This window comes from Lepisosteus oculatus, chromosome 9 (genome assembly GCF_040954835.1).
Source record: "Lepisosteus oculatus isolate fLepOcu1 chromosome 9, fLepOcu1.hap2, whole genome shotgun sequence".
Lineage (NCBI taxonomy): Eukaryota > Metazoa > Chordata > Actinopteri > Semionotiformes > Lepisosteidae > Lepisosteus > Lepisosteus oculatus.
This window is the reverse complement of record NC_090704.1, coordinates 28,325-55,979: the sequence shown is the minus strand read 5'-3', so window position 1 is coordinate 55,979 and position 27,655 is coordinate 28,325. Positions and strand designations below refer to the sequence as shown.

Below are 27,655 nucleotides of genomic sequence, written 5' to 3'. Positions count from 1 at the left end.
GCTCTGCCCCTGTTCTCATGGGTCTGGTGTCCTGGGGTTCTGTCTGTGTGGAGTCTGCATGCTCTGCCCCTGTTCTCATGGGTTTGGTTTCCTGGGGTGCTGTCTGTATGGAGTCTGCATACTCTGCCCCTGTTCTCATGGGTCTTGTTCCTGGGGTGCTGTCTGTTTGGAGTTGATTAAAACAGTGACCTCCTTCCTCTGCAGATTTTTTTTTTATTCCGGTGGTATCATCTGCAGACTTGATTCCTTTCACAGCAGTAGATACACAGTTGTTAGCATAGGAGGAGTACAGAAGAGGTGACAGCAGTGCTGGGGACCCTGGTATCTCTTCCACTGAGGACCCTCTGGCACAACCAGAGGTGTGAAATTGCCTCCATTCTTTGTAAAATTAAAGGTTTCTCTGGACTGCAGTCCCCTCCCGCTTCGCTTTGGATATGCTGTGCTGTTCTCTACAACAGAAGACCCTTTGTTTGGAAGGAATGGGAAGCTAAAAGCAGAGTCACAATCTCTGATGCATCTAATCAAAACAGTAAGTTCTTTAAAACAACTAAAAAAAACTGTCATAAAGTAAAAACGAATTTGCAAGTCAAGGTGCACCACTTAAACCCCCAGGAAAACAAAATCCCCACCTGATCGTATCCCAGTTGAGGAGAAAGCCAGGGCTGCAATGCCAACCAGTCCGTCACTCCAGGTGTCCCGACACACGAGTAAAAACCTTTCCTGTTCATCACCTGTCAGGTTTCAAGTCAGAAGGATGGGCGTCTCCAGGCCGGTCTCTGCAGCTGAGGCTCTGAGGAGCTCCTGACAGACATTAGTGGAGCTTCGCTTTCAACACCACTGTGGTCAGTAAAGGTTTAATATTCTTAAACACTGAGAGCTGGAGTTTCTCTGAATGTTATTTGATCACAGCAGCCATGTTTCATTCACACCAGAACTCACAACACACACTAACAGTGCAAGTTAACGTGACCGTAAAAATACGCATTGTATTACATAATATATTTGTAAAGCAGCCTGAAGGTGCTGATTTCACAGGCATCTGTCTAATGTGCTGTAGAGTGGGCCTGCTGGACGATGGATGGACAAGTCGCCCCTTCCTGCAGATGCCGTACTTTGACACCAGAGGAGTGAAAACATTTGTAGAAAAGTCATTTTCAGATGCGTTGTGTTTTCTTGAGAGAGGGAGTCTTCATTATCCCCGAGGTGGATGTGTTTCACGGCAGCAGGCAATATATAGAAAAGCACACAAACTAACAACACACAGGCACATGCCCAAGAGTCATCTGTTGAGATCACACACTGTATTATTATTATTGAGAGACAGACTCACTGTTCCTCAGGCTGGGACAGGAGATCACACACTGTATTATTATTGAGAGACGGGCTCACTCTCTGTTCCTCAGGCTGGGACAGTAGATCACACACTGGATTATTATTATTGAGAGACAGGCTCACTGTCTGTTCCTCAGGCTGGGACAGGAGATCACACACTGTATTATTATTATTATTATTATTATTATTATTATTGAGAGACAGGCTCACTGTCTGTTCCTCAGGCTGGGACAGGAGATCACACACTGTATTATTATTAGTGAGAGACAGGCTCACTGTCTGTTCCTCAGGCTGGGACAGGAGATCACACACTGTATTATTATTAGTGAGAGACAGGCTCACTGTTCCTTAGGCTGGGACAGGAGATCACACACTGTATTATTATTATTGAGAGACAGGCTCACTGTCTGTTCCTCAGGCTGGGACAGGAGTTCACACACTGTATTATTATTATTATTGAGAGACAGGCTCACTGTCTGTTCCTCAGGCTGAGACAGGAGATCACACACTGTATTATTATTATTGAGAGACAGGCTCACTGTCTGTTCCTCAGGCTGGGACAGGAGATCACACACTGTATTATTATTATTGAGAGACAGGCTCACTGTCTGTTCCTCAGGCTGGGACAGGAGATCACGCACTGTATTATTATTATTGAGAGACAGGCTCACTGTCTGTTCCTCAGGCTGGGACAGGAGATCACACACTGTATTATTATTATTATTGAGAGACAGGCTCACTGTCTGTTCCTCAGGCTGAGACAGGAGATCACACACTGTATTATTATTATTGAGAGACAGGCTCACTGTTCCTCAGGCTGGGACAGGAGATCACACATTGGATTATTATTATTATTGAGAGACAGGCTCACTGTTCCTCAGGCTGGGGACAGGAGATCACACACTGTATTATTATTATTGAGAGACAGGCTCACTGTCTGTTCCTCAGGCTGGGGACAGGAGATCACACACTGTATTATTATTATTATTGAGAGACAGGCTCACTGTTCCTCAGGCTGGGACAGGAGATCACACACTGTATTATTTCTCTCCCAGCAGGACTCGACATTGTTCTGATTCTGACAGGTTTGCGATATGATCTGTTTTATTGGTGAATAATGTTAGTCTTGTGCCAGAATATTTCTCACCGTGCGGCAGAAAGTGTATCTCTCTTTCCTTTTTTTCTTTCGGCAATGGGAGCACAGCCTGTCCTCTCTGGGCATTCGGGTCTTTGTCAGCCAGTTGCTCTGGCCTGATTGTGTCTCTGAACCTGTACTTGACAGGGTCTGTATCTCTTTGCTGTTTCTTAGCCTGGTCAAATATCCAGCTAGTGTTTATTGTGTGGATCGTCTGTTTAGGATTCTGTAGCATTCCAGTTTGGAGGATGTTTTTACTCTTTTGGATGGAGTATCTACAGGCTGTTTGTCCCATTTAGTGTAATCTTGCTCACTGAGGGGATCCCACACTTCACTGCAGTATAGGGTAAAGGGTTCGATTGCACTTTTGAATATTCAGAGCCAATTGTATTTGGGGGACTGATGTTGTAGAGCCTCTTTTTACTGCCATGGAAAGCCCTGTGTGCCTTATCCTTCAGTGACTTCACTGCCAGGAAAACTCCCAGATGAACTGATTGTCTGTTAGAAGTATGTGTTTCAAAGTGTTGTTGTTCACTGTGAAGTTGTAACTGTTTTCCTGAGATCTGGATCTGTTCTGGGAACCAATGACTCTGGTCTCACGCAGAAGGGCTATCAGTGTCCAGGTCTGACAGTCCTGCTCCAGCAGTGCCAGGCTCTGCTGTTCTGGGTCCAGATGGGCTGGCAGTGCCCAGGTGTGACAGTCCTGCTCCAGCAGTGCCAGGCTGTTCTGGGTCCAGATGGGCTGGCAGTGCCCAGGTGTGGCAGTGCCAGGCTCTGCTGTTCTGGGTCCAGATGGGCTGGCAGTGCCCAGGTGTGACAGTGCTGCTCCAGCGGTGCCAGGCTCTGCTGTTCTGGGTCCAGATGGGCCATCGGAGCCCAGGTGTGAATGTTATGGGATGTGTGGCGGTTTGGTAGGAAGCCAGTCGGACTCTAATGCAGGACATTGTGCTCAGTAAGGAGGGCCGGTTATCAGATATTCAAGATACGACAGAGTTCCTTCCCCAGATTACTGTTCACACTGAAGCCTCGGTACCTGTTGGGGTCGAGTCTGTCTCCATTCTTACAGACAGGCGTGATCAGTCCTTGATTCCCGGCCTCAGGGAAACAGCCGGCCGTCAGGACAAGGTTGAGGAGTTTGAGCAGGCTTTGCTGCAGGTCTGAGCTGCAGTTGGGTCAGGTGTTGTTGACTGTGTCTTGGCCACAGTTCTTTCATGGTCTGAGAGTTGTCTGTTTGTGTATGTGCTTATCTTCTTTAGGGTGTGCATGTAGTGTCCAACCATCTCACAGTATCTGAGGCGCAGTTCAGAGTGGTGTGGTGGTGTTTTAGTTCTGGTAGTTCTCTTCAGTTGTTTCTGCACTCTGTATCAATCCATTTGATATTGTTTCTGAGTGTGTTTCATATGAATGTAGTCATTTTGATTTTAAGGCTAGTTTCTCAAAAACATGGTTTAAATTTATGAACGATTTGTTGGTTTGATACAGAGCGTTTTGAAATGTAAGGGATCAAGTAATGGGTTTATTCCCTGCTATAAAGAGACGAAAGAAAACAATGTTTTGGCTGTGGAGCCTTCTTTGAGTTTTGAAATGTAGTTTATTTTGTTTGAAGTTTGTCTTTAGGGCTCTTTGGCATTCGTGGCTGTTTGGAGTCCATCTACGCCTGGTGCAGGTCATGCAGCTGGCTGGGCTGTGTCAGTGTGTCCCTGTGCTGCTGTGTTCTCTTGATCCGAGTGGGGCCTGACAGTGAAGGCACTCTTACAGCACAGTCCACCACACTGATGCCCAGAGCTGAGCTGAGCTGACAGTGAACTTACTTGGAGTAGTTTTGTTTGCACCAGGTGGCAAAATCTTCTCTAGTTGGCCCATGACCCTACACATCTGCCTGCAAGAAACTAATAACAGTTGTCTGCAAATGTGTCTTACTTGACTGGTAATAACGTACAAATTGTATACTGAACAAAGAGAAAGGAAGATAATATAGATCCTCGGGAGGCATTTGTGCAAGAATGCAGCTTGAGACGAAGTATGGTTGACTCTTAGGCCCTGAGTTCTGTCTGTAAGGAAATCAGCAACCCAACTGACAAGATTAAGAGCAGCACCAAAATTAGACAGTGTGGTTGCCAGTAAATATGGTTGCAATACTATGATTTAATTATCTACTTTATAATTTAATTCATCTTTAGTGTCCTGAAGCTAATTTGTTGTTTTCATCAAAACCTTAAACATAAAACATACATGACAATAATAAAATACAACAATGGTACATTACCATTATGCATAATATCATAAGATTAAAATTAAATCAGACAATTAGCTTGTAAAAAGTTCATAACAGTAATTGGATTCCTGCAAGCAATATTTTAATTGTTCAACATCTGAAAGCTTTTAGGTATAAAAGAAGGATCTTCTAATATTTGTTGTGTGAGATTAAGATGTCGCTCTGTTGTATATTTTGAGAATATTGCAAATACCACCAGACAATGTAACATTTTCTCATAATTCATCCATCATGAAACTTAAAATAGTTTTCAAATCCACAGTGCACAGGCTTCATTTTCCATAATTCATCACATCTTCCCGTAAAGAAAAGCGCGATATAAGTGAAAGCAATTATTATGAATTCAATAGAAGCAGTAGGAGAAGTGCCCCCTCTGTTGGCCGATCCGTGGAATTAAACTGGAAAAATACATTTTGATTCTTACAGAAATAGTGCAATGGCGCCACCTTGTGGCCATTAAGCAAAATTTCACCTTCAAAACTTTTTAAATTTAAAATACCGTTAACAGAATGTAAGTTTAATAGTTTTTAGTTCTTAAATTTTATTTATTAATAGTTCATTTTAAAAAATATGTAAGCATTATCGAACACAATACAAACAAGAGTACAGATAACATTTCAAGACAAAAGCATCACAGGGGTACATATTATAAAATAAATACAAATTATAAAAAGGTGAAACAAATTGAAGTCTGCACCGCTTTCATATTTTTACAATTTGAAACAGTCTGCAGATTCTCCTTTACATCCATATTAAAATGCTCAAACATAGGATTTTTCCCAGACTATTTCATTTTGTGTACATGATAATGTGCCATTCTAATAAAGTTACAAACGATATTTTTGTATCGTTTTCGATGGGGCTGAGATTGAACATGCCATCTATTTCTTCAAAGCAAATATAAATATTGGTCTATTTTTTAATATAATTTGCAACTTAGTCCAGAAAGGTTTTACCATGGGACATAATCAAAATAAATATAGAAAAGTTACTAATGTCACAATAAAACACATTTATCACTTATCTCAATTTTAAATCGCTGGACAACAAGGGTCTCATCTGGGTAAGTATGATTAATTATTTTGTATGAAACCTCCTTAACCTTATTAGTTATACAATATTTATTCGGGAGCATCCACATTTGCTTTTCCAATCAACCCATTTTACAAATGAGGAATTCCAATATACTGTAACAGCGAGGATATTGTCATCTTGCAACAGAGATCTTAATTTATTACATCCACAAATATTCATAGAATTGTTTAGTCTCCAAGTAACGCTCCTAGATTTTTTTCAAGACTAACTATGAGCTGGACTTTAGTTTGTAAAAATACTCTTCACCTAATTGTTAGAATTGAGGAGAAGCTTACGGGGATCTTTAAAACTTATAAACATGTAGCCCGTTAACTATGTTGAATTACAAAGTGTCTATTTCTGCTCATCATAAGCGTCTGCAATTTAATTTTCAGCAGAGTGTATTTGATGAAAAATGTAATCAAACAAAAACTGATTTGCAGCTCACAGTGCAGCTCTTAAAACACTCTTCACACTTTAAAAGCGTCAGAATCGAGGAGAAGCTCACAGGTGTACTTAAAACTTATACACATGTAGCCTGTCAACTATATTGAATTAACAGGATCTCTGGAACATCAGCATGTCATGCGATTGAGTTTATCTGGGAGAAGGATCTGGCTGAACAGCGGAATAGGGTCTGGAAAGATGTACTGTACACAGTGTCTATTTCTGTACATCATCAACTTAAGCAATTTAATTTTCTGCACAGAGTGCATTTGATGTGCGGAAAACAGTCTAATGCAGCCATCTGTAACAGACTTGTGCTTGTGTTGGAAAGAGGGGAGCTGTCTGTTTTTCATGTAGGATTTGGAAATGCTCCCGGTTAGTGCAATATCGGTTTATGGTATTAAAAACTTTCAAGTTTAAATGCAGTGGTCACCTCTTAGGATCCCAAGAGCTTTTGATCTCTTTAACTAGTTTCCAGGAAATTCAAGAAAAGATAATTACCTGAATTTGTGCAAAAAGTGGAAAAATATAAGGAAGAAGGAATATGGGATAAATTAAACTTTAACATCCACTTAGTGATTCATTGTCTCGTGTGGCTGGTATAAGAGACGCACTGAAATTGATTGCAAAAAGGATTTGTAAGTTGGTGATGAAACAGTACCAATTATTTTTCAAGTACATACATTTCTGAATAATGTGTAGTTAGATGCTACATATGTTCTATCAGTCGGTGGTAGCGAGTGCCATTTTCTACGCAGTGGTGTGCTGGGGCTCTGGGATTAGAGCAGTGGATTCTAAAAGGCTGAACAAGCTCATCAGAAGAGCAAGCTCTGTCATTGGGTCTGACCTGGACCCCTTGGAGGTAGTGGCTGAGAGGAGAACGATGTCCAAAATGGAGGCCATCATGGACAACTTCTCCCATCCCCTCTATGACAGGCTTGCAGAAATGAAGAGCACGTTCAGCAATAGACTGATTCATCCACGGTGCAACAGGGAGCGCTACAGGAGGTCGTTCTTGCCTTCTGCCATAAGACTGTACAACACATCCACCTTGCGTCTGGCCAGAGGCAACATTGACAGTGATCTGTTCTCTTTCTTTTTCCCACGTTTACAACCGTTTTTTGTGCAATATATGCCAGGGACCTGTGCATTACATCTATATTTATATTCATATGTGTGATACGATTTTTCTGTGTACTGTTCTGTTCTAGTTTGTTCTTTCTGTGTCCGGACTGTGAGTAACTCTTGTATTGTATGTATTGTACTATTATTATGTAATTCGTTACACTGTGTCTGTGTTAAGTTGCTGTTGCACTGCAATTTCCCTCACGGGATCAATAAAGTATCTATCTATCAAAAGCCATCTGAGGTTCTTCTGAGGAACACGATTGTGCTGTTCCATTACTGTCCACAGTGTCATATTTATTTTTTTATTGTTCTTCTACACACTTCAGGACTAATTCTGGTTGTACATAGTGCATGATTTAAAGTCCAGAACTTTGTTCATTGGTTGTGCTCTTTTGCATGTGAAACCTGCCTACTTGTGTCCATCTTTAATGAAACAAGAAGGCACAGCCAGGTCTTGACTGAGTTTTTATTGTGCTGATTTGTAGCCTCAGTCCTGCAGAACTAAGTAGAACAGTACAGGGGGAGAGCTGCTCCTTTCGGAATAACCTTCCCAGGATTTTACAGTGGCACAAGTAGGCAAACTTGTTTGAACAGGAAAAATTGTCTTTTTGGGTGGTGCAGGCAGGCCATGATGGTGATTATCCAAGTTACTCTTGGAAATACTATGATGCCTTTTTTCAGACCCTTTGAATGCCTGTTTGTGCCAAAATGCTTTCCCACTGGTGTGTAGTCCTGATGGTCCCAGGAGGTCAGTGAGCATAGTACCTTCTGTTCCAGAGATGATACCTTCAAGTTTAAAGACAAAACTGCAGTTAAAACTCTTATCTAACTTTCACACTCTTGATAATTCAATTGGACTTGTAAACATTGTTCTTGTAACCTTGTATAACACACCTTAAGACTGAGTACCACCTACAGTGGTAGCCTGTTTATTGGTTTTAAACATGTCTATGGGATCAAGGCTGAGGAGAAGGAAGATTTGAGGGGTGGATAAACACCAGATAAACTGGGAGTGTTTGTTACAGATTTCACAGGAATTTTACTGCATTATCTCCAAACAACAAGGCAAAAATGTCCTACAATATTGTCATCTTACTAGTTATAGATCCTTCAGCATGAGCTAATGCCTTCTGGTTTTACCATGGTATAGCAGGATGTGTGAATGAAGCATCCAGCTGTATTTTCATGGCTTTGCTCTAAAACCACAGCTACTGCCCAGGGTTCTCAGTAAAGTCTCACCCCAGTCACTTTGAGCAGAAGTGAAGCCTCTGGAACCTCAAATTTTGGACAATCACTTCAATTTTTTTAAATCGGTTTCTGCATAGTCCAAGTCTAGCAATTATAATTTGGACCTTATTAACAACAGTAATTTCTTTAGCCAGTCCTAGTGCTCATTAAGAGATTTGTCTTATGGTTGAATAGGCAGTGAGGATCATGATAGCTCACTCAATACTCTTCTTCCACTGTTCATTCTGGTTTACTTGTGAGTCTGTTGGTTGAGACCTGCTAATTTTATTGGATGGTTTACATTGACGTAAGAATGAAATGTGCCTGCACTAGAGGAGCCCTGGGGTCCTAGAGGATGAAGGCTGCCTCCCAACGTAGATTGGAAACTCAGGCAAGAGAACCAGCAGAAAATAGGCCAGAGCTCCAGGGCGAAGGCCAGGAACCACAGTGCAGACTGGAGTGCAGGTTTGGAACTGGGAGCTGTAGTGCAGAGTGAAGGCCTGGAGAAAGAGCAAACTGGAACAGGAGATGCAGTGTAGAGTGATATTGCCAAGTTAAAATTGAACCCAGGCTTGAATACGTGAGGAACTCTGTTGTACCTTAATTTTTACAGTCATCCACTTTTGAATATTTTGTTTGCTTTTTACATAAGCTATCGCACATAATATTTTTAATTAAGCTTTAATGCAAACACACTCTTTAATTGTATGTTTAAAATTCACAATATGTATAAATACATTACTTCTCTCTGAAAAAAGGTAACCTACTTACATCTAGCATTTTCAAATTTCATGGTGCAAAACCTACTGCTATCAGAAAACAACTTAAACTTGATAGGTTAGTCTAGTCATGAACATTCTGAGCAAAACCATTTCTCCTGTATTTTAAGGAAGGTTGTGTGGGACTGGGCAAAAGAGAACAGTGGAAGAAGGTATATTTTAATATGTAAGTGGAGTTGAGTATTTTTTCCCCCAACTGCTTTCTCATACTTTTTTGTACTCTGAAGACAAACATTTGAGGTAAAGCACTTGCCACATTGTCAACGATTGGTTGAGCTCTGTGGGCTTTGCCCTAGCTTTTGAAATCACTTCCACAAAAAAAATCACTTTTCTTCCACCCAATAGGTACAGGAGATCTAAATTAAACTGCAGTAATTAAACTGGGTCTCAATTCCTCCTTACTGATGTCAGCCTTCATTGAGGTGCACATGTGAAGCTGCTACAGATCCAGAAGACAATATTGATCTTGGCCACCTTGTGGATTTTGTAAAGAGTAGTGAGATTCTGGTAAGGTCAGACTGGAAAGGCAATGGAAAAGCTTCTTTTCTAAAACAGTCAGTTAACTGTATAAAAAAAAAACAATCATTTAACCAATGATACGGTTACCATTTTAAAGGACTGGTGGCTTGTAGCATGCATAGGCAGACAGTTAAACTCCAGATTATATCCTGAGAAGACATGGGTGTGAACTTCTACTTGTGACACTTTTTCTCATCTGGCACCGCCACCACATGCTGGTTGTAGTTGCAGGTAGTAGGTATGTATTACTAGTACCACAGCAGCTAAAAATTTATGTTTTAAACTAGTAAGTGCTTGAGGAGGAAGCTGTCCACATTTGTTGGTTGTATAGGAACAAGAAAGAGTTAATTGCAAAGTGAACAATAGATTGGTTTCCACTGCTGAGCCTTAAAACTGGAAGATAATTTTAATATTGCCTATAGAGCACTATTCCAGTAGGAATGTGTCCAGCGTTCACCTCCACTTCCCCCCCCAGTTTAATTGCAGTACTGTGCCCATGGATTAACACTTGCAGTGTTACATGCTGCACCCAAGTAAGATGGTAAGATTTATAACTTTTATAAACCTAGAATAGTACACTTGCCTATGGAAAAAAAGACAGTAACAGATTAAAAAACTACACCATTGATGAATCAATCACTTAAAATGCCATTATAGTTCAAAACTTGGCACAAACTAGTGTGTTGTAAACTGTATGACACAGTTATAACCTGTGCAGTTGAATCTGTGATTCAGGGAAACTAGTACATTTACTCACCTTTTCCATGCTCTACACGAGATGCAAGTGTTACTAAAGAACAGTGTGCACCAGGAAGAAAGCTCTGCATCACGTTTTGCAAAAATGACAGAAGCACTGAAGATGAACCACCTCCCAGGGTTTGATGCTGTACATGAGGTAAGGAAAAGGGATACTATTGATAGGCCATTTGAAGCTTAGTAGTCAAAGCCATAGTCTATCCTTCTCAAGGGTAGAGGTACACAGCTTTTGTGTAATCACATAAGCATATTACCCAGCCCTTTATTGAAAGAACCCAAGGCGTCTGCCTCCGTGATGTGGCTAAGCACTGTTTGGGACTCCCACAATGGCAGGAGTACAGCACCTCCTGTTCTCAGGATCACACTCCACAGGGGTCCACGGGTCCTCCTTCCCAAACCCTGGTTCATTCCAGCTGGGAAATGAAGGACAAGGACAGCAGCTCTGGTTAACACTGCTCATTAGGTGCCAATTCTTTAAAAAAACATGGAAAACCTGAAGAGTAAGTTTGTCGGGCCAAGACGGGGTATCTATGCTCTATAGCAGTAGTTCCAAGTCTTGGTGACCTGCACACCTTTGGGACTTTATTTAACTTACAATATATTACTTTAAATCTCCAACATGAGTAAGAGCAGGGAACAAACCAAAGTCAATGAAGGATTTGATTGTGTAACTAAGGGCTGAGCTGAAACAAGGTCAACAGGAACAGGATTGGGAACCACTTCTCTAGAGTTAAGAGCCACTGGAATTGTTTCCCAAGATTCAGGAAAAGTTATTTTCAGTAAACTGGGAAACCCTCACTTTGGTGGGCAGGTGGAAAGTGTCATAGCTTAACAGAAGGATTCCACATGAAGGAAAATGGACACTGCTACAGTGTACTTACCCAGCTCACAGTATCCTGACCTTTCCATCAGGAACAGGCACTCCAGTCAGTTTACTAGAACCAGCCAAGTGAACGAATCTAAGAGCCCCCACTCATTAAAAAAGTCAACTAGAGAAAAACAGCACTTGACAAAGAGGCTTGTCCCAAAAACAGCCAGATGTCACCACTTTATAAATGCTGAATGAACACGGGAGCAGTGACTTTTTACACCTTAAGCTGGGCTGGCACCTCCACAAGAAACCTGAGTAAAACCAGTTTTCCAAGCAAAAAAAAAAGCCCAAATCAATTGGAAACAAAAAGAAGGCTTCACAGTTGAAATGTGTTTTCTTTCTTCTCTTTTCAGCATGGAATATGCATATTACTTGTTCCTTTGCAGACTGCACATGCTGATGCAGGTACCCACCTACAATATCAATAGTCCACCAGAAATGGCTTCATGCAGCTCAGCTGCTTTCTACCAGGTAATCAAGAAAAGTATACTAGTTATATTTTACCTATGAAATATAATTATTATACTATTATAGGAATGCAAACTAAATGGTCATAATCAAGTGTTTGATAAAACAACCTTGTAAAAAGTCATTTAAATCAGTATTTAGCAACAATACAAACACTTGCTGCTCCAGTCCAGGAGTGGTAGTCCCCTTTAACCCAGGAAAGTGAAAAGCCAACTAGTTCAGCCCTGTAAACTGAAAGCAAATCTCAAGAACATATTCTACCCCACAGAGCAGCCTGTACTCACCCCTGTTCTGAACCACTGAATGGAAACAGGAGTAAAGGGAGTCCTCTGTTTTATACCCTGAGCAGGGCTGGCACCTCCCCCTTGGAATGTAGCAAAAACAGAGGAGCAGAGCATCCACAGGTGACAGTCGTAGTGGCTGTGAAACAGGTTTAACCCACAGTTAAAAGGGGTGTTCCTTAATGTCTTTTTATAGGACCATACATGTGAATAAGGATTTAATTGTACTTGTGTATATAACAAATGAACTGAACTGAATAAAAAAACAGCCTTGTAAACACACACATATGTAGGAGAGATGAGTTTCTAGTCATCTGCAGATATAAATGTGAAATTTAAGAGCCCAACCATTACTTATTGTACTCCCACCATGTTCATTTGTCATATAAATTAACTTTTTTAATTAATGTTTTTTTTTTCCTCAGGAGTGTAGGAGTGTTATTTTTTCTTGTGTTTTTTTTCTGTGTGATTAGTAATGGTTTTGACCAAATAAAATCTTATGTTAAGTTAATATCAAGGTTGCAGTTATGTTTTGTTACACAACCAAACATGTTGTGTTTATATATGTGATATACAGTGTGGATATATATATATTATAATATATATTAATTTAATTATATTAAGGACATTTTAAGGATCTTGAATAATTTGCAGTTTGGCTTCAAGTCACTTTTCACCATTTATGAGTGAAATTTGAAGGGATAAAAAGGTGGTTTAATCACTAAGAAACTGCAACTAATTGAATAACAGGAGCAGGGTGCTATTTAACAAGTGTTCTTGGTAGTCATTTGGAAATTAATTTGGCTTTGGGATGAGAGATCAATAGGTTAGCTGGCTAGTACTTGTTTGGTCGTTGGAAGCAGGTGTGTGTTGTATTAGGAGCGTTGGGGGTTTGGTAGTGGCCCTTTGAGGAGCCGTTGGGATTGGCCCCTGGTGAATTAGCTACAGCCGTGAGGTCATCATGAGGCTTATAACAAGGCAGCCCAGGAGGGTGGGTGTCTGGCTCTCTTTGTCTCTTACTACAGTAGGTAAAAGAGAGGCTTTATGTTATTAGAGTGGTGGTTGTTAGTTTTTAATGTCATATTATATAAGGTAAATTATTTTGCTATGCTTTTTTTAACCAGGAGTTGTTGAAGAATTGTAAAGCTTTTGCAAAGATGTGTTTTTAAAAACTTTAAGAAGTGTCAATACTTGAGAGTATGGAGTGAAGTTAAGATTAGTGTGAAGTCTCTATTTGCTTTTGGTTTAGACAATTTTTAGTTTTCCCCAACACTTATACATTTTGTTTTGGTGTATGAAACTCTTGTTGGTAAATACTGTGATCTCTTCTCTAGAGCTCAAACTGGCAACAGGAAAGGCTTTATATCCTGACTTGACAGTTTCACTGGGACATCAGGGAAGACCCTTCTCTGTCCAACATGCTGATGTTCCAGTCTCTGCTGAACTGTAGAAAACTGGAGATGCAGGTCAGTGCAGGGTGAGCTCTTAAGGCTGGGAGAAGTCTGTATGGCACTTGTTCCGGTCCCCTCTCTGTGGCAGTGGGGTGGCCATCAGTGTTTTGCTGCCCTTGTCTCCTTCAGGTGCTGTTCTGAGAGGCAGATGGTGACAATGAGCACATTCACTTGAGAGAGGATGCTGGTGGAGTTTCCAGATGAGATTTTGTTGGAACGGTGTGTGGAAACTGCACAGACCAGCTTTTTATAAGGCTGTTCAGCAGTAGTTCTGATTGTCTGTGAGTTAAACTACACTGCGGTACTCGGAGCTTCTCAATCCCTGGCCATCTCAATGCACAGTATGGAGACACCGCTTGGAGAATTGTTCAGAGGAAGCTCACTGGCTGGCTAAAAGGATACCCACTGTGTGACCTGTTGATGCCCACCTGTGCATATTGAAGTCTTGTGGTTTTAATAGTGGAAGGTGAAGAGGTGCTGCAAGCAATCCTTGAATATTCTGGATGCCCATGGATCTTGAGCAGTTGTAAAGGTAGTGTCTAGGAGGAGGTGAGTTTCACTCTTGTATCCTGTTTTTTTTATGTATTTATTTTTACCCTTAAGAATTGGCTTAGTGTTAGTTTTGGAAGACTTCTGGTGACTTTTCTATCATGTTTGAGTGTTGGTTTAATTTGAGGTGTAGGTTTTCTTATCTTCTGGGTGCTGTACTATATACTGTATATACTGTACATGTATAGTACTAAACTGGTACTGGGAGTAAAAATTCTTACCGTTTCAAAGTGAAGAGGATCAAATCTAAATCTCTACTTCAGGTTCTGCTGTTGGAAGGGTTGACCAGGCCTTTGCTCCCAGAGGGATGACCTTTATTTGCCAGGAATGTGCAGATGTGGTACACTGTAGACTGGGTGGTTTCTCTTCAGTGAAGATCTGCTTGAGGAGTTCTTAGTTACTAAACCAAGACAACAGCTGTTAGGGGACCCTGTCAGAGCTGCTCAGTGAGTTCTCTACCACCCAGGAGTAGAGACTGGGGTGACTGTGTGTGGGGCAGCTCTGGGCTTGACATTGCTTGATCCTCCTTCAAAGGTAGGAGTGGCTTTCTGTTCTGACTGCCACTCTGCACACCAGCCTTGGGGTGGCTGTTTCTAGGAGCACCTGAGCCACCTGGCTGGTTGAGCTATAACTGACTGTTCCAGGCAGGAGGGGTCCCTGATTTTACAGCCTTTGTTTAGTTGTAGTTGCTGGGGTTCTTTGTTTTCTAACTTAAATGAAGTGGTAAATTAGGAATGGAAGTCCAATACTGAAAGTGTTGTGCAAGCACAGGGAAAGATCTGGCTAAATTATTTTGCTAAGGGTACCAGTGAAAAATAGAGATTCACAGTATGAGAGATTTATTTCATGGGTGCACACATGTAAATAAATCTAACATTGACTGAAATTCTGAACTGAATTAAATTAAAAAATGGGGAAACCTATGCTCCAGTCTAGTGTAAGGTGGACTTCCTGATTTAGCCCAGTGAGGCTGTATTTTTCCCCATTATCTGCACTAAAAGCCATGCTGTCAGAGGTTTAGTGCAGAAAGGGGAGGTATGAGTTTCTAGGTGATTGAAGTGGTATGCATTCTCTTGTGAGAAGGGAGAGAGAGCAGTATGGAAACTTACTTGTGCTGGAGGACTTCATTGTTTGTGCTCCTGTTTAAACTGGTTTTATACTGCATATTTTTCCCTTGGCTCCTGTGTATTGACCTGTGACCATACAAGATACTATGGTAGTAAACTATTTCTATTTTTACACCTCTTAGAACACTTGAATGACTTGATTAGGGAATGTTAAGTTTAGTTTTACCAATGGCTTGTTCTGCATATGTACAAGCTGTAATCTCCCTAATGGTATAGAGCATGCTGTAGCTGGAAGGCTGAAATCAACTTTAAGTGTTAAAACTCAAACCGTTCCCCTCTTATGGAACTCCAGTCAAGGCTGCTGCTGTTGGTACTGAAGATGGTTAGTGTTTTTGGTTTTGTACTGCTGTGGAACCTAATTATTTTTTCGGAGGTGGGGGGGGACTTTCTGCTCTTTTTGTAGTAAATGCAAACGTACTGCACCTCTTTCGTTGTGTGTTGAGGCATTTTCTTAAAGCATTGTCCACCACTATTTGTTTGGGTATACAACTTTGAAATGTCTGTCAATTCTCTGTACTGTAAACTTGTTACTGTTTTTATGTAGAAGTACTGGTAGTTTTATTTAGGTGTGCATTAGATGTACTTGTATGTACCCTATGTCCAGATGGGGAAAAATATCTTCCATTAACTATTTTTCCCCTTTACTTTAGGAATGTTAGTCTTCTGTAAATTGACCTAAAGATCTGAGTATTTGTGTGGCACGGGGAAGCAAGTTGAAGAATTCTAATCTCTTGCCTCAGAAGCTTGCAAGCTAATGTCAAGGAAGAGAAGCAAGGGCATCTATGTCCTGGGTGAGCAGGACAAAGATTTGTTTTTTTCTTTCAGCCAGTAAGGATCCAGCATTGAGGGTTAGGATCCGTGATCCATCAGGATTGGGGTGGAGTTGAGTTGGATGCACTGAATTTGATTCATTGTTGTTTTTGTTGTTGTTTGGTGCTACATGTTTATTCTAGTGAGCTGTTGACAACCATTAGTGAATATTGCAAAAGGATCCAGTTTCCCTGGACGTCTGCCGTGTCAAAGGAAGAATGTTGAGGAAGCAGAAGGCTGTGTCTATTTCAACTATTGCCTGAATCCCTGACCTTGGCTGCTCTGTGATGGGCAGTTTGCAGAAAATACTGGTCAGTAATCCAGTCAGCCAGAGTCTTTAATGCTGATCCAATTATTGCTCTTAACTCAAGTGCACTCTTGTGGCCAAGGTAAAGGTGAGTTTGAAGGTACGTAGAGGGGAGGTGTAGGTCAAGATCTTTTGGTGTGGATTGTTAATTGATTTTAGTACAATGATCAGTGTTTCCCAATCCCTGGCAAGATTAATCCACAGTGTGGAGAAACAAGATTGGTGAATCCTGTTCAGAGGGAGCTCACTGGCTGGCTAAAAGGATACCAGCTTTGTGACCTGTTGTCCATTTGTGAGTATGGAAGTCCTCTGCTTTGAACAGTGGGGAAAGTGAAGAGGTGTAAGCTGTCCTCAAGTTTCCTGGATGCCCATGGATCTTGGAGGAGATGGAAGGGTAGTGTCTAGAAAGACACTGTGCCTGGAGACAAGGTGGGTTTCACTCACCCAACCCCCCCTCTTGGATATCTTCTGGTGGCAAATGACATGGTTTTTAATGTGTTAAACCTTTTTGGCTTTCTTTCTGGGTTTGTTCCCTGCTTGGTTGAAGCTCTCCTACACCGTCATGCACTGAACTGGCTGCCATTCTGACTCAAAGACTGAATTACTGCATTGTATGGGATTTTATTTCATGGGTGCACACATGTAAGTAAATCACATTGGATACACTGCAGTACAACCGTGACTTGGCACACTGCAGACTCCTTACTGGTTGAGGCTCTGAGGAGATGGCATGTCAGCCAGGTTCTCTTGATGGGTGTCGGCACAGGAACTGCTCTCTTCAAGGGAGAGGAACTGCACTGGATCTTTTCCTTGTTTAAAGAGCCCTGGACTGGGGGGTTTTCTCTGCTCTCTACATTGTTTCCCTGTTAGCTTGTCCTGGGCAGGTGCTATACTGAACACTTTGCAAGTTCAGCGCGATCCTGGATTTGGGGTTGAGCTTCCTTAGTATTTCTGAAAAGTGCCGAGGACTTGGACTAAATCCTTCTCTCCATTTCAGGATCTCTGCTGTCAGAAGGGATGAGCAGGCCTTGGGTCCAGAAGGACTTGGTGTGACAACATGCAGATGTGTCAATTGTACTTATCTGTGATGGAGTCTAAGAGTGGAATCTGTTACTCTGTACCCATATAGTGGTAGAAGATGTGAGCTTAAGGCGAATGGACACCTCCTGCTTGAATCTTTTGGTTTTACATGCATTGTATCAGTTTAAAACTGGTTTGAATCAATGGGTAGTGCTGTGCTTGCTCCAGATAAGGAATTTTTCAGACTTAAGACCTCTGCCTTAAAGTCTCTTGCTCAGCAGTTTCCATGCTAGTTCCTGGGACCATAAAGTGCTGCATGTAATTAAGTCATATGGAAAGAATTGTCTGTACTGGTTAATATTTCTGCTTTACTTCAAGTATATTTCAGATATCATACTTCTCTAGTCTTCCCAAGCTGAACACATGGTTAAGTAATTTTGTTCCTCCAGTCTTGTCTAACTTTAAATAAAGGTTAATTTCCTTTTTAGTTTGAGATAACTAATGGATTAATAGTGGTGGGAAAGTTCTCTATGGTTGATTGTAGTCCATTAATTATCCAAATCTCATCTGATTAACAGATGAGGTGGTAAGTGCTAGTTTAGTCATTGGAAGCAGTTGTGTTGAATTGGAAACAGTGGGGGTGGGACACTGAGCACAGGTTGGGATTGGCTCCTGTTAATCGCCCTGAGGAGTTTTATAAGGCAGCCCTGGAGCCAGTGTGTTCCCAGCTGCAGCAGGTGAAGACGCTCCTGTGATTTGTGGTGGTTTTTTACTTTTAAAATGTTAGTATTACTGTGGTAGGTAAGAGTAATAGCTTCTTTTGAGGTTTTAATTTTTCTAGATTTTTTTTTTGGCAAGCCAGTGTAATCAGATTTACTGTAGCCCTGAGCTTTATTGGATGAAAATAGTGTTTTGTTTTAGTGATCATTGATCCTTTTATGTGGTGAATTAACTAATTGTATGGATAAAGCTGAGTTGATGCATCTGCTCAATTTTTTTTTTTTATCGGCTTAAATTGTTAGGACTCACAGACTGTAAACCAATCATCCCACTGCCTGAAATTCCTGACCCTAACCTATAACCTGCACCTTCAATGCTGACCTGATCATTGATCCTAACCCAATCAGTGCACCCATGTGGCCAAGGTAAAGGTGAGTTGCAAGTCAAACTTTTTGTGCATTTGGTCAGCAGTGATGTGCTTCCCGGTCCCTGGCCAGCTGTATGCACAGTGTGGAGTGAAAGGCCTGGAGAATCCTGTTTCGAAGAAGCTCACTGGCTGGCCGAAAAGATGCTAGCTGCGTGACCTGTTGATGCCCTACCGTGAGTATAAAGTGCAGAACTTTAAAACGGGAGAGCGAAGACATGCTGCAAGCTGTCCTTACATTTCCTGGATGCCCATGTATCTTGGAACAGTTGCACTACCCAGAGCAGAGGTGAGTTCACTCTTCTCCTGTCTTCCCTAATCCAAACCAAATTTGATGCTCTAACCATTTAGTATTGGTGAGTGAGCTTCTCTTTCGGATATCTTTCATGTTGCTTAGTCCAAATTGATCAAACAACCCCCTCACTTGTAAGAATTTTACAATGGAGGAAAAGGTACTTTTGGTGTAGGCTTAGTGTTAAACTCTTGAACCTCATTGCAACATGCTATCCACTTGGAAATGAGGTGTAATTTTGGATTTGTCTTGTCTCTTTTGGGTGATGTTTGCTCCTTGATTGGGTGAGGCACTGACGTGCACTTGACTGGCTGTCATTCTGGCTCTCAAAGACTAAATTAGTGCTTTGTATGTGATTTATTTCATGGGTGCACACATGTAAATAAATCACTTTGGTTCAATTGTGACCTGATGAATCGGACTCCTTACTGGTTACAACTCTGAGGAGACGGCATGTCAGCCAGGTTCTCTTGATGGGTGTTTGCACAGGAACTGCACTTGCTCCCCTGTGGCACGACAGTGGACTGGGGGGTTTCCTTTGTTTTCTGCAGGGTGTTGTCCTGTTGGTTTGACTTGGACCCTGTTGGTAGTGAAAATGCGGACTTGACGGTTTCTAAGAAAGGAAGAGGACTTGGGTTAAATCCTTCTCTCCATTTCAAGCTCTCTGCTGCCAGTAGGGATGAGAAGGCTTGTGCTCCTGAGGGAAGACCTTTCATCACCAGGAGTGGAGCGCAGATGGGGCCGGTCTCTTTCTATGAAGGTCTACTGGAGGAGTGGGGAGCTTGTTCCAAGTCTGAATGTCATTGATAACATCAGAGGATTCAGGTTTGACTACAATGTGTACACTAGCTACATGTGGAACATTTTCATTGGGTACAGTACATATACCTGGGTTCACGTACAATTGTGTAGACTGTTGTATGGGGTATATTTATGTGTACTGGGCAGATGGCTTTTGGCATGGGACATAGTGTTGTATGACAAATTCTTGGCTACTTCTAGTTTGTACTTGAAGTTGAAAGACCCTGTAATCAGGGTCAGAGATGCAGGACAATCTGAAAGCCAAGCATTCTTTAGTTTACTGCATGGAAATTTGAATATTTTGAGAATCTTTTGATTTTGCAACTAATTTTAACTGTAGCAATCTGTTGGGCATCTTCAGTATTCAAGCCAGTGTTGTGATGCAAGATAGTGATGTTGAAATACTTTTTTTACACTGTGTATTCCAATGAGCAGGTGACAGCTGTCAGACTGAGAACGGGGGAGTAGGAAGCATTACTGCTGGTGAACTTGGGCTGTGCCGAGTGAACAATGTGAGCTGAAGGTAAGCAAAGGAGAGATTCAGGTCAGTGTGAGGAGAGCTTTTAAAGTTGGGAGCAGCCTACACAGCACAACCTGGTCCCCTCTGTGTGGAGGATGGGAGTGGTTAGTTCTGTTTCTTTTACAGTTGGTGCACGTGGCAGTGGTTGAAGACAAGATGCTACTAGTCTCAAGAGAAGAGTGTCTTGGTCTCTGGAATGTTTCTGTGATTTGGGGTGGAATGCTGTGATTTGTGCTCCCCAGTCCCTGTCCACCTGAATGCAAAGAGTGCTGATGGACGCTTCCATTGAATAGTATTGGCTGTCCGAAAGGATATCGGGAGTGTTCTGTGAGTATTAAACACGTGGGAAGGTTGTGCAGAACATTGTCTAATCATTGGTGAGTTTTGGCATTTTGCACCTTGTGACTGGTTCTCTACACTTTCCCAAATCAAAGATGACTGAAATATCAAACTATAGTGTTTTATTGAAAGCATCTTTATATGGAGTCAGGTGTGAGTGTCTTGCTAGCAAATTCCAAATGCAATGCCTTTTCACTTTTGTACTAGGCTTAGTTTTGGGATTCACTGGGCAAGTTTAGCTTCCTGTTGAACTGTGGGTTTCTTTATTGTAGGCTTTTGTTTTGATGTTTCTTGCTTAAGCAGTTGTAGCACCAGCAGCCTCCTCCTCTTCGAGACTCATTGGAGATGTTTTCAAACAGTGAAATACCATGTCTGAGACCCAGTCAGATCAGTGAGTTCCTTACCACTCAAGAGTAGATTGGGGAGGTTGTGTGGGGCAGCTGTGGGCTTGACACCACTTGAGCAGCTTTCTTTTCCGACTGGTGCTCTACACATCAGCCTTTTGATGGTTGTTCCCAGGAGCAGCTGAGCCACCTGGCTGATTGAGCCAAAGTTGACTTTGTTCCAGGTAAGAGGGGACTCTGATGTAGCCTGGAGCTGCTGGGGTTCTTTGTTTTTTTTTTTTAGCCTTAATGATAAAGTGTCACTGTAGCATAAGTACTGGTTAATCAGGGGATGGAAGTCAAATACTGAAAGTGTTGTGCAAGCACTGGGGAGGATTTGGCAAAATTGTTTATGGTATGACTGGGAAATTAGAGAATTGTCAGTATGTAAGATTTATTTCATGGGTGCACACATGTAACTAAATCTTACATTGAAATTTTAGAAGTGAATTAAGTAAATTAAAGGGGGAACTAAGAGTATGGGGTCTTCCTGATTACCCAGTGAGACTATTCTGTGAATGTCCAGCACAGTCCTGTCAGAGGTTTAGTGCACAAAGGGGAGTGAGTTTCCAGCTGATTAGAAGTGGTTGTGTACTGTGCCTTGTGAGGGAGAGAGCTACATGAAGACTGTTGGACTTTCTTATACTGGATGTGTACTTTAACCATGAGCACAAACCTGTTATTGGTGTAAAACTGGCTACGAAACTTGGTTAAGTGGTTCTGCTGATCTTCTAGAAAGCTTTTTTTAAAGGTGTTTCTAGTCATTGAGGAATATGAGGCTTAGTTTGACCATGGGTTAATCGGTATGTGTTCAAAGTATTCTCTCCATGATGGTCAAATGTGTGATGCAGCTCAAAGACCTCAATCCACATGGTGCCCTATCAATCAGTTTCGAGTACTATGTACTCTTGTTTCAATTGTTTAATTTGTTTAAGCTCTAAAGCCTTTTCACCTTGGTTAAGGCTGTAGCGGTTTGGTACTGAAGATGGATAGTGTTTTGATCTCATACTGCTGTGGATCCTTGCTGTTTTTGAATTTTTGTTACTTTTGCAAAATCAGAAGTGGCTCGTCTCAAATTGAGTTTAAGGCAAAAATTCTGCTGCACTAGGTATGCATTTTTAGGGTCTCTTTAAAAAGATTGAATTTCAATTACTATTTTATTTGGATATGCAGCTTTGCATAATCAGTTCTGTTTTTCGGTAGTGGTGGTTGGATTTTAATGATGGGTAAGTTGTGCTTGAATGTGCAGCACATCTACGTGGTGAACTACTTTAAATGGATTTGGTAACAATCATGTATCTTGGTTATAAGGCTCAGTTGGTTAAGCTAGAGGTTTTTAATTGGGTGTCTCAAATTTTCTACTTTTTTGCTTTTGCAACCGATTTGACTAGTTTTCATTTCTGGTTTCAGCCAGTATCCAAGCTAATCTCAAGGAAGTGAAGCAACAGCATCTAAGTCCAGGGTGAGAACTGTCCTGGAGTATTGCAACAAGATCCAGAACTGTCCATGTTAATGGTGTCTGTGTCCATGATGCCATGCTGCATGATGGTCCAGCTCAGAAGAGAGGAGGCTAGCTTTGTCCTGAGTAAGGTGAGGTGATCCACCTGCTTCAAGTTCTCATCTACAGAAAGTCCCGAGCCTCTGAATAAGGTGGAAAGAGTGGTGGGTAAACCAATCATCCTACTGCCTGACGACGTGCTTGGGCTGTAACCCTCATCTTCGGTGTGGATATGTTATTTGCTCTCACTCTAATCGGTGCACTCTTGAGGCCTAGGTATAGGTGGGTTTGAAGGTAAGTAGAGGAGGTGCAAGTGTAGCTTTTTTTCCTGAGATGGGTCAGCAGTGATGCAGATCTGTGCATTTGATTATAGTTCAATCAGTGCTCTGCAGTTCCTGGCCAGCTGAAGGCACAGTGCAGTGACAGGCTTGGAGAACCCTGCTCAGAGGAAGCTCACTGGATACCAGCTGTGTGACTGGTTGATGCCCATTGGTAAGCAATGAAGTCTGTGGTTTGAACAGTAGAAAGTGAAGAGGTGCTGCAAGCAGTCCTTGAAATTCCTGGATGCACATGGATCTTGGAGCAGGTGCAAGGGTGGTGTAATAGAGGACATGTCCCTGGAGCAGAGGTGAGTTTCACTCTTTTCCGGTCTAACCTTATCCATTTCAAACTTGATGCTATATAACCTTTTAGTATTTGCTTGTTAGAACTGTTTACTGAAGCTGAAAAGTTTCTTCTGGTGTAGGCTACATGTTAAGCTCTTGGATCTCTTCTGGTGTATAACGTCACGCTTTAACATGCTGAACTGTTTCTAGAGGTGAAGCTTTTTTGGGCTTTCTTCTGGGTAATTTTTCCTCCCTGTTTGGTTGAGGCATTTGTATACTAATGTGCACTTGACTGGCTCTGTAAGGCAATTACTGCTTTGCATCGGATTTATTTCATGGGTGCACACATGTAAATTGGTTTTGATGCACAGCAGTACAATAGTGATTTGGCACACCAACAGCCTCCTCCGTAGACTCCTTGCTGGTTACAGCATATCAGCCAGGTACTCGCGTTGTGTTGGCACAGGAACTGCTCTCCTCACAGGGGAGGAACTGCACTGGATCCCTCCCCTGTGGCAAGAGCCCTTGACTGGGGATTTTCTCTTCACTCTCTGCAGGGTGTTTTTCCTGTTTTATCTTGGACAGATGCTACAACAAACATTTTGGACGTTTAGTACAAAACTGGAGCTGGGAGTAATTGTTCTTACTGTTTCTAAGTGCAGAGGATCATAACAGAATCTGTCTACTAGGTTATCTGCTGCCAGAAGGGTTGACCAGGCTTTTGCTCCCAGATGGATGACCTCTCATCACCAGAAGTGGAGTAAACTGAGTAATCCAATTATCCCACTGCCTGATTAGTTTACTCCTAACCCATCTTGCATTTTAAGTATAGATCATGTTCTGCTTAATCGGTTATCCTTATCTTTTTGGCTTCGATGTAAATGACTGTGGGGGGGGGGTCTGATTCTTTTTTTTTTTCCACAGGATGCAGTTTTCCCATAGCTGTCTTGGTGGAGAGCAAGGACACATATAAACACTTAATTTTGTCCTTGCTTGTAATGGTTTTGTAAAAAGCTCCTTTTGGTTTGGTTAAGCTCTTGTTTATCTTCTGGCAGAGCACATTATGCTTTAATGTGCTAAACATCTAGAGTCATAGTGGTGTAGTTTTTCTTTGACTTTCTTCTGGGTAATTTTTCCTCCCTGCTTGGTTGAGGTATTTGTATACTAATGTGCACTTGACTGGCTGTCATTCTGGCTCTAAAAGATGGAATCAGTGCTTTTGTATGTGACTTTATTTCATGGGTGCACACATGTAAATAAATCACTTAAATACCGAGCAGTACAATGGTGACTTGGCACACCAGCTGCTAACTTCAGTTTGATTTCTTGCTGGTTACAGCTCTGTGGAGACCACATGTCAGCCAGGTTCTCTTGATGGGTGTTGGCACAGGACCTGCTCTTCTCCCAGGGGAGGAACTGCACTGGATCCTGTGCCAAGAACCCTTGACTAGGGGGTTTTTCTTGGCTCTCTGCTGGGTGTTTTCTTGTTGGTTTGTCCTGGACAGGTGCTGCATTGTGTTCATGTTGGGAGTGGAAATGCTGGCTTGACTGTTTCTAAGTGCAGAGGACCTGGTCTGAATCTTTCTCTTCATTTCAGGCTCTATGCTGCTAGAGGAGATGAGCAAGCTTGGGCTTCAGAGGGAGGTCCTTTCATCGCCCAGGAGTGGAGCACAGATGGGGCTGGTCTCTGGGGTCTTTCAGTGAAGGTCTGCTAGAGTGGTGTGCTTGTCTGAAGACTGCAAGTTAAAGGCAGCATCAGAGGATCCAGTCAGGTGAGTGAGACAAGTTCTCATTTTGAGTACACTGGGTACTTGGGGGTTTCATTTGAGTACTTTGGGTATATGTTGATTTTGTTGAGGTACAGTTGTGGAGATTGCATGTCAAGTTAGATAATTGAGTATATTGGTTAGGCAGCTGTTGGCATGTGCATGGGAGTTGTATAGTACAAACAACTTTTTTACACATTAAATGAACATGAAAGATCCTGTTATCAGAGGAATGTGGAGGAATCTGAAACCCTGCATTTTTAATGAGGAATTGAATTTTTGAGAATGTTAACTGTTTTAATTGTCTTGTCTTAAGCTAGCACACCTAGGAGGAGAAGCAAGTGGATTTATGTCCTTGGTAAGTATTCAAGAACAATTTAGTTCCTCAAGGTTGAGGGAAGGGAGAGGTTTAACTGGCTGTTTTTGGGAACTTGTGTGGGAATGTTAAATGCTTTAAACAAGGTATTAGAAATGGACTTGAGTTCTGCACTGTTTTTGCTTTATCACATTTTAGGGTGGTTTTGTTGGCTTGTCCTGAAAAGGTAGTACTGAACATTTATAGTAGTTAAGGTCAAACTGGGTGTTTGAAGTGGAAATGTAGGCTGGACTATTTCTGACTAGTGCAGAGGACTCGGTCTAGTTTTTTTTTCTTCAGGTTCTTTGCTGTCAGGGGGATGACCAGGCCTTTGCTGCCAAGAAGACCTTCACCAGGACTGGAGCCCAGATGCAGCAGACTGGGTAGTGGGTTCTGTCTGCGAAGATCTTGATGAATCTGTTCCCATCCCAGAATCCAATGGGCACATCGGAGGATCATTAAAGCTGCCGTAGAAGTTTCTAATGACAGGCAAAAAAATGAGGGGGGGTCTTTTTTGGGTTAATTGTGGGCTGGAAAGGGGTTCAGGTGCTGTTGATGGTCCAACAGGAGCTGTGAATCTCTGCACACCAGCCTTGTAATGGCTGTTAGGACCTTGGCTTGTAACTCCAGCACCTGAGCCACCTGGCAGGGAGGAGACAGTGACTTTTGGTGCAGAAACGGAAAGAGTTCCAAGTTTTGTAACTTGGTAGCTACTTTGCACATTCTTAGCCATTTTGAAAAGAGTTTGAGAGGCTAAGGTCAAGCAATGATTTATTTGCATGGGTGCACACATGTAGATAAATCTTGCCTTGGCTGTAGAGTAAAAGTGAATTAAACCTATTAAGTAGGGATGAATAAAAGGAAAACGAATCCCATCCACTCATTTAGGAAAAGTTTACCGGAGTGTGGCTCTTTTTTTGGTACCTGCACAGAAAGCTCTTGTCATGGGAGAGGATTTTTGTTTTATGTTGTGGCTTTGTAAATACTTTGCCAGAGAATGTTCTCGTCTATTGAATGTCTTTGTCTGTATGGGATGTTAATAAAAAAAGTACCAATTTTTTTTCTTGTACCACCACCATCAACATAAGTTGCTGTTAATTATATTAAGTACATTGTGCCACTGGATCTGCTTTTTCATTTAGTTTTTATTTGGACATTTTGCTCCCTAATTGATTGGTTTAACAATTGTTTTTTTTTTACTACTGGGGAGGTTCAGGTCCTACTTTTTGGGTACATTTGATGTAAGTAGAGGATGTTTATTAGCATTCTTTAGGCATCTAAGCTTTGGTATATATTTTTGGGCATTGACAATGTAAAGCATAAAACTTTAATGGTTTGGGTTTATGAAAGTTATTAGATTTTGCCCCTTCGTGGTTTGTGCCTTGTTCAGTTGTGTAGAAATGAAAATGTACTTTATTTTCTTTGTAACGTAGAGGTTTTTAGAATGAAGGTGTCGTTGGTTGTGATTGGCTCGGCTTTGGTTTTCTTCAGTTCTCATGTTTTACTTTGGGGTTTTTTTTGTCTAGCTTTGGCTTCATTTTTTTTTTGTGTGAACTTTTTTGCAATTACCTTGTCCTAACATGTTATCAACCTTTGTGTTCTTTTGTAGTATGTTTTGTCATCTTTTGTTTTTTGCTTTTGGTTGTAGTTCCCTAGTGTATTGAAGTGAACGTAGTTGAAGTTGTCGGGTACATTGGTCTTTGTATTAGAAACACTAGTTTAGGATGGGCAAGTGCCTTTGTTTATGGCTGGCTGGGGGTAGTTAAGGTTAGCCAGGGTTTCAGATGCCAAAGACCTGAGTGTTTTGGGTTTTTGTTTGGTTGGCTTTCTCACTATTAGCCAGCCTCATTTTGTTTTTCTTTTATTTGGCACTACTCTAGTTCCATGTTATCCTATTTATGTACCAGTCACTTTAAATAAATCTTTTGCACCAAAACTTGTCATGCTTTCTAAGTTTTTCACCAGAAACCCACCAACATCCAAAACCATCCTAGAAGTTACAACTTGGGGTTGTAACAGGCACACTGGACACCCTCTGTGACTAGCAGTACCATCCCCTATAGAGGGAGTTTTTACTCCTACAGTCCTGGAGGGGATTGCACCCTTGTAAGGTTTCATTTCCTACTTGCTTGTCCCTTTATGCCTTTCTCCATGTGTAGGCAAACTCATGCATCTTGGGTAGTAAGGTTTTGCTTTTTATTTTATGCACCCTGCTCAATAGTGTTAGTCCAGTCTGGAGGTAATGTTGGCACTATGGTTTATTTTTTCCACTGTTTGTGGTTGCTGCTAATGTCATACTGGTACTTTTCCATCTGGGGTGGCTGACTTTTTTTTTTACTGATGCTCTCTACAGTGCCTCCCATTAGTCACAATGGATACACTTATTTAAGAGTAAA

The 27,655-nt window shown here is 41.6% G+C and overlaps 3 long non-coding RNA genes across 13 annotated transcripts; 1 reads left to right on the top strand and 2 right to left on the bottom strand.

The window, feature by feature from the left end:
* Window positions 1-258: 258 nt before the first annotated feature.
* Window positions 259-27,182, top strand: LOC138241158 (uncharacterized). Of its 11 annotated transcripts, none has more exons than XR_011190345.1 (12): window positions 13,283-13,384; window positions 13,627-13,758; window positions 13,873-14,292; window positions 16,070-16,210; window positions 16,373-17,982; window positions 18,579-19,817; window positions 20,229-21,220; window positions 22,446-22,625; window positions 22,907-23,161; window positions 24,736-24,910; window positions 25,221-25,262; window positions 25,560-27,182. It is a non-coding gene; the product is annotated as an uncharacterized lncRNA (long non-coding RNA). The 11 variants fall into 11 exon arrangements; XR_011190340.1 differs by having other exon boundaries at window positions 13,284-13,384; window positions 16,373-17,178; window positions 17,534-17,982; window positions 22,446-23,161; XR_011190343.1 differs by having other exon boundaries at window positions 13,284-13,384; window positions 18,579-18,876; window positions 19,653-19,817; window positions 22,446-23,161.
* On the bottom strand, window positions 8,088-11,017 carry LOC138241157 (uncharacterized). Its single transcript, XR_011190337.1, has 3 exons — window positions 10,927-11,017; window positions 10,674-10,800; window positions 8,088-8,177 (listed from the first exon to the last, which is right to left on the bottom strand). It is a non-coding gene; the product is annotated as an uncharacterized lncRNA (long non-coding RNA).
* On the bottom strand, window positions 8,903-9,888 carry LOC138241159 (uncharacterized). The gene is made up of 2 exons (XR_011190349.1): window positions 9,800-9,888; window positions 8,903-9,134 (listed from the first exon to the last, which is right to left on the bottom strand). It is a non-coding gene; the product is annotated as an uncharacterized lncRNA (long non-coding RNA).
* Window positions 27,183-27,655: the final 473 nt, after the last annotated feature.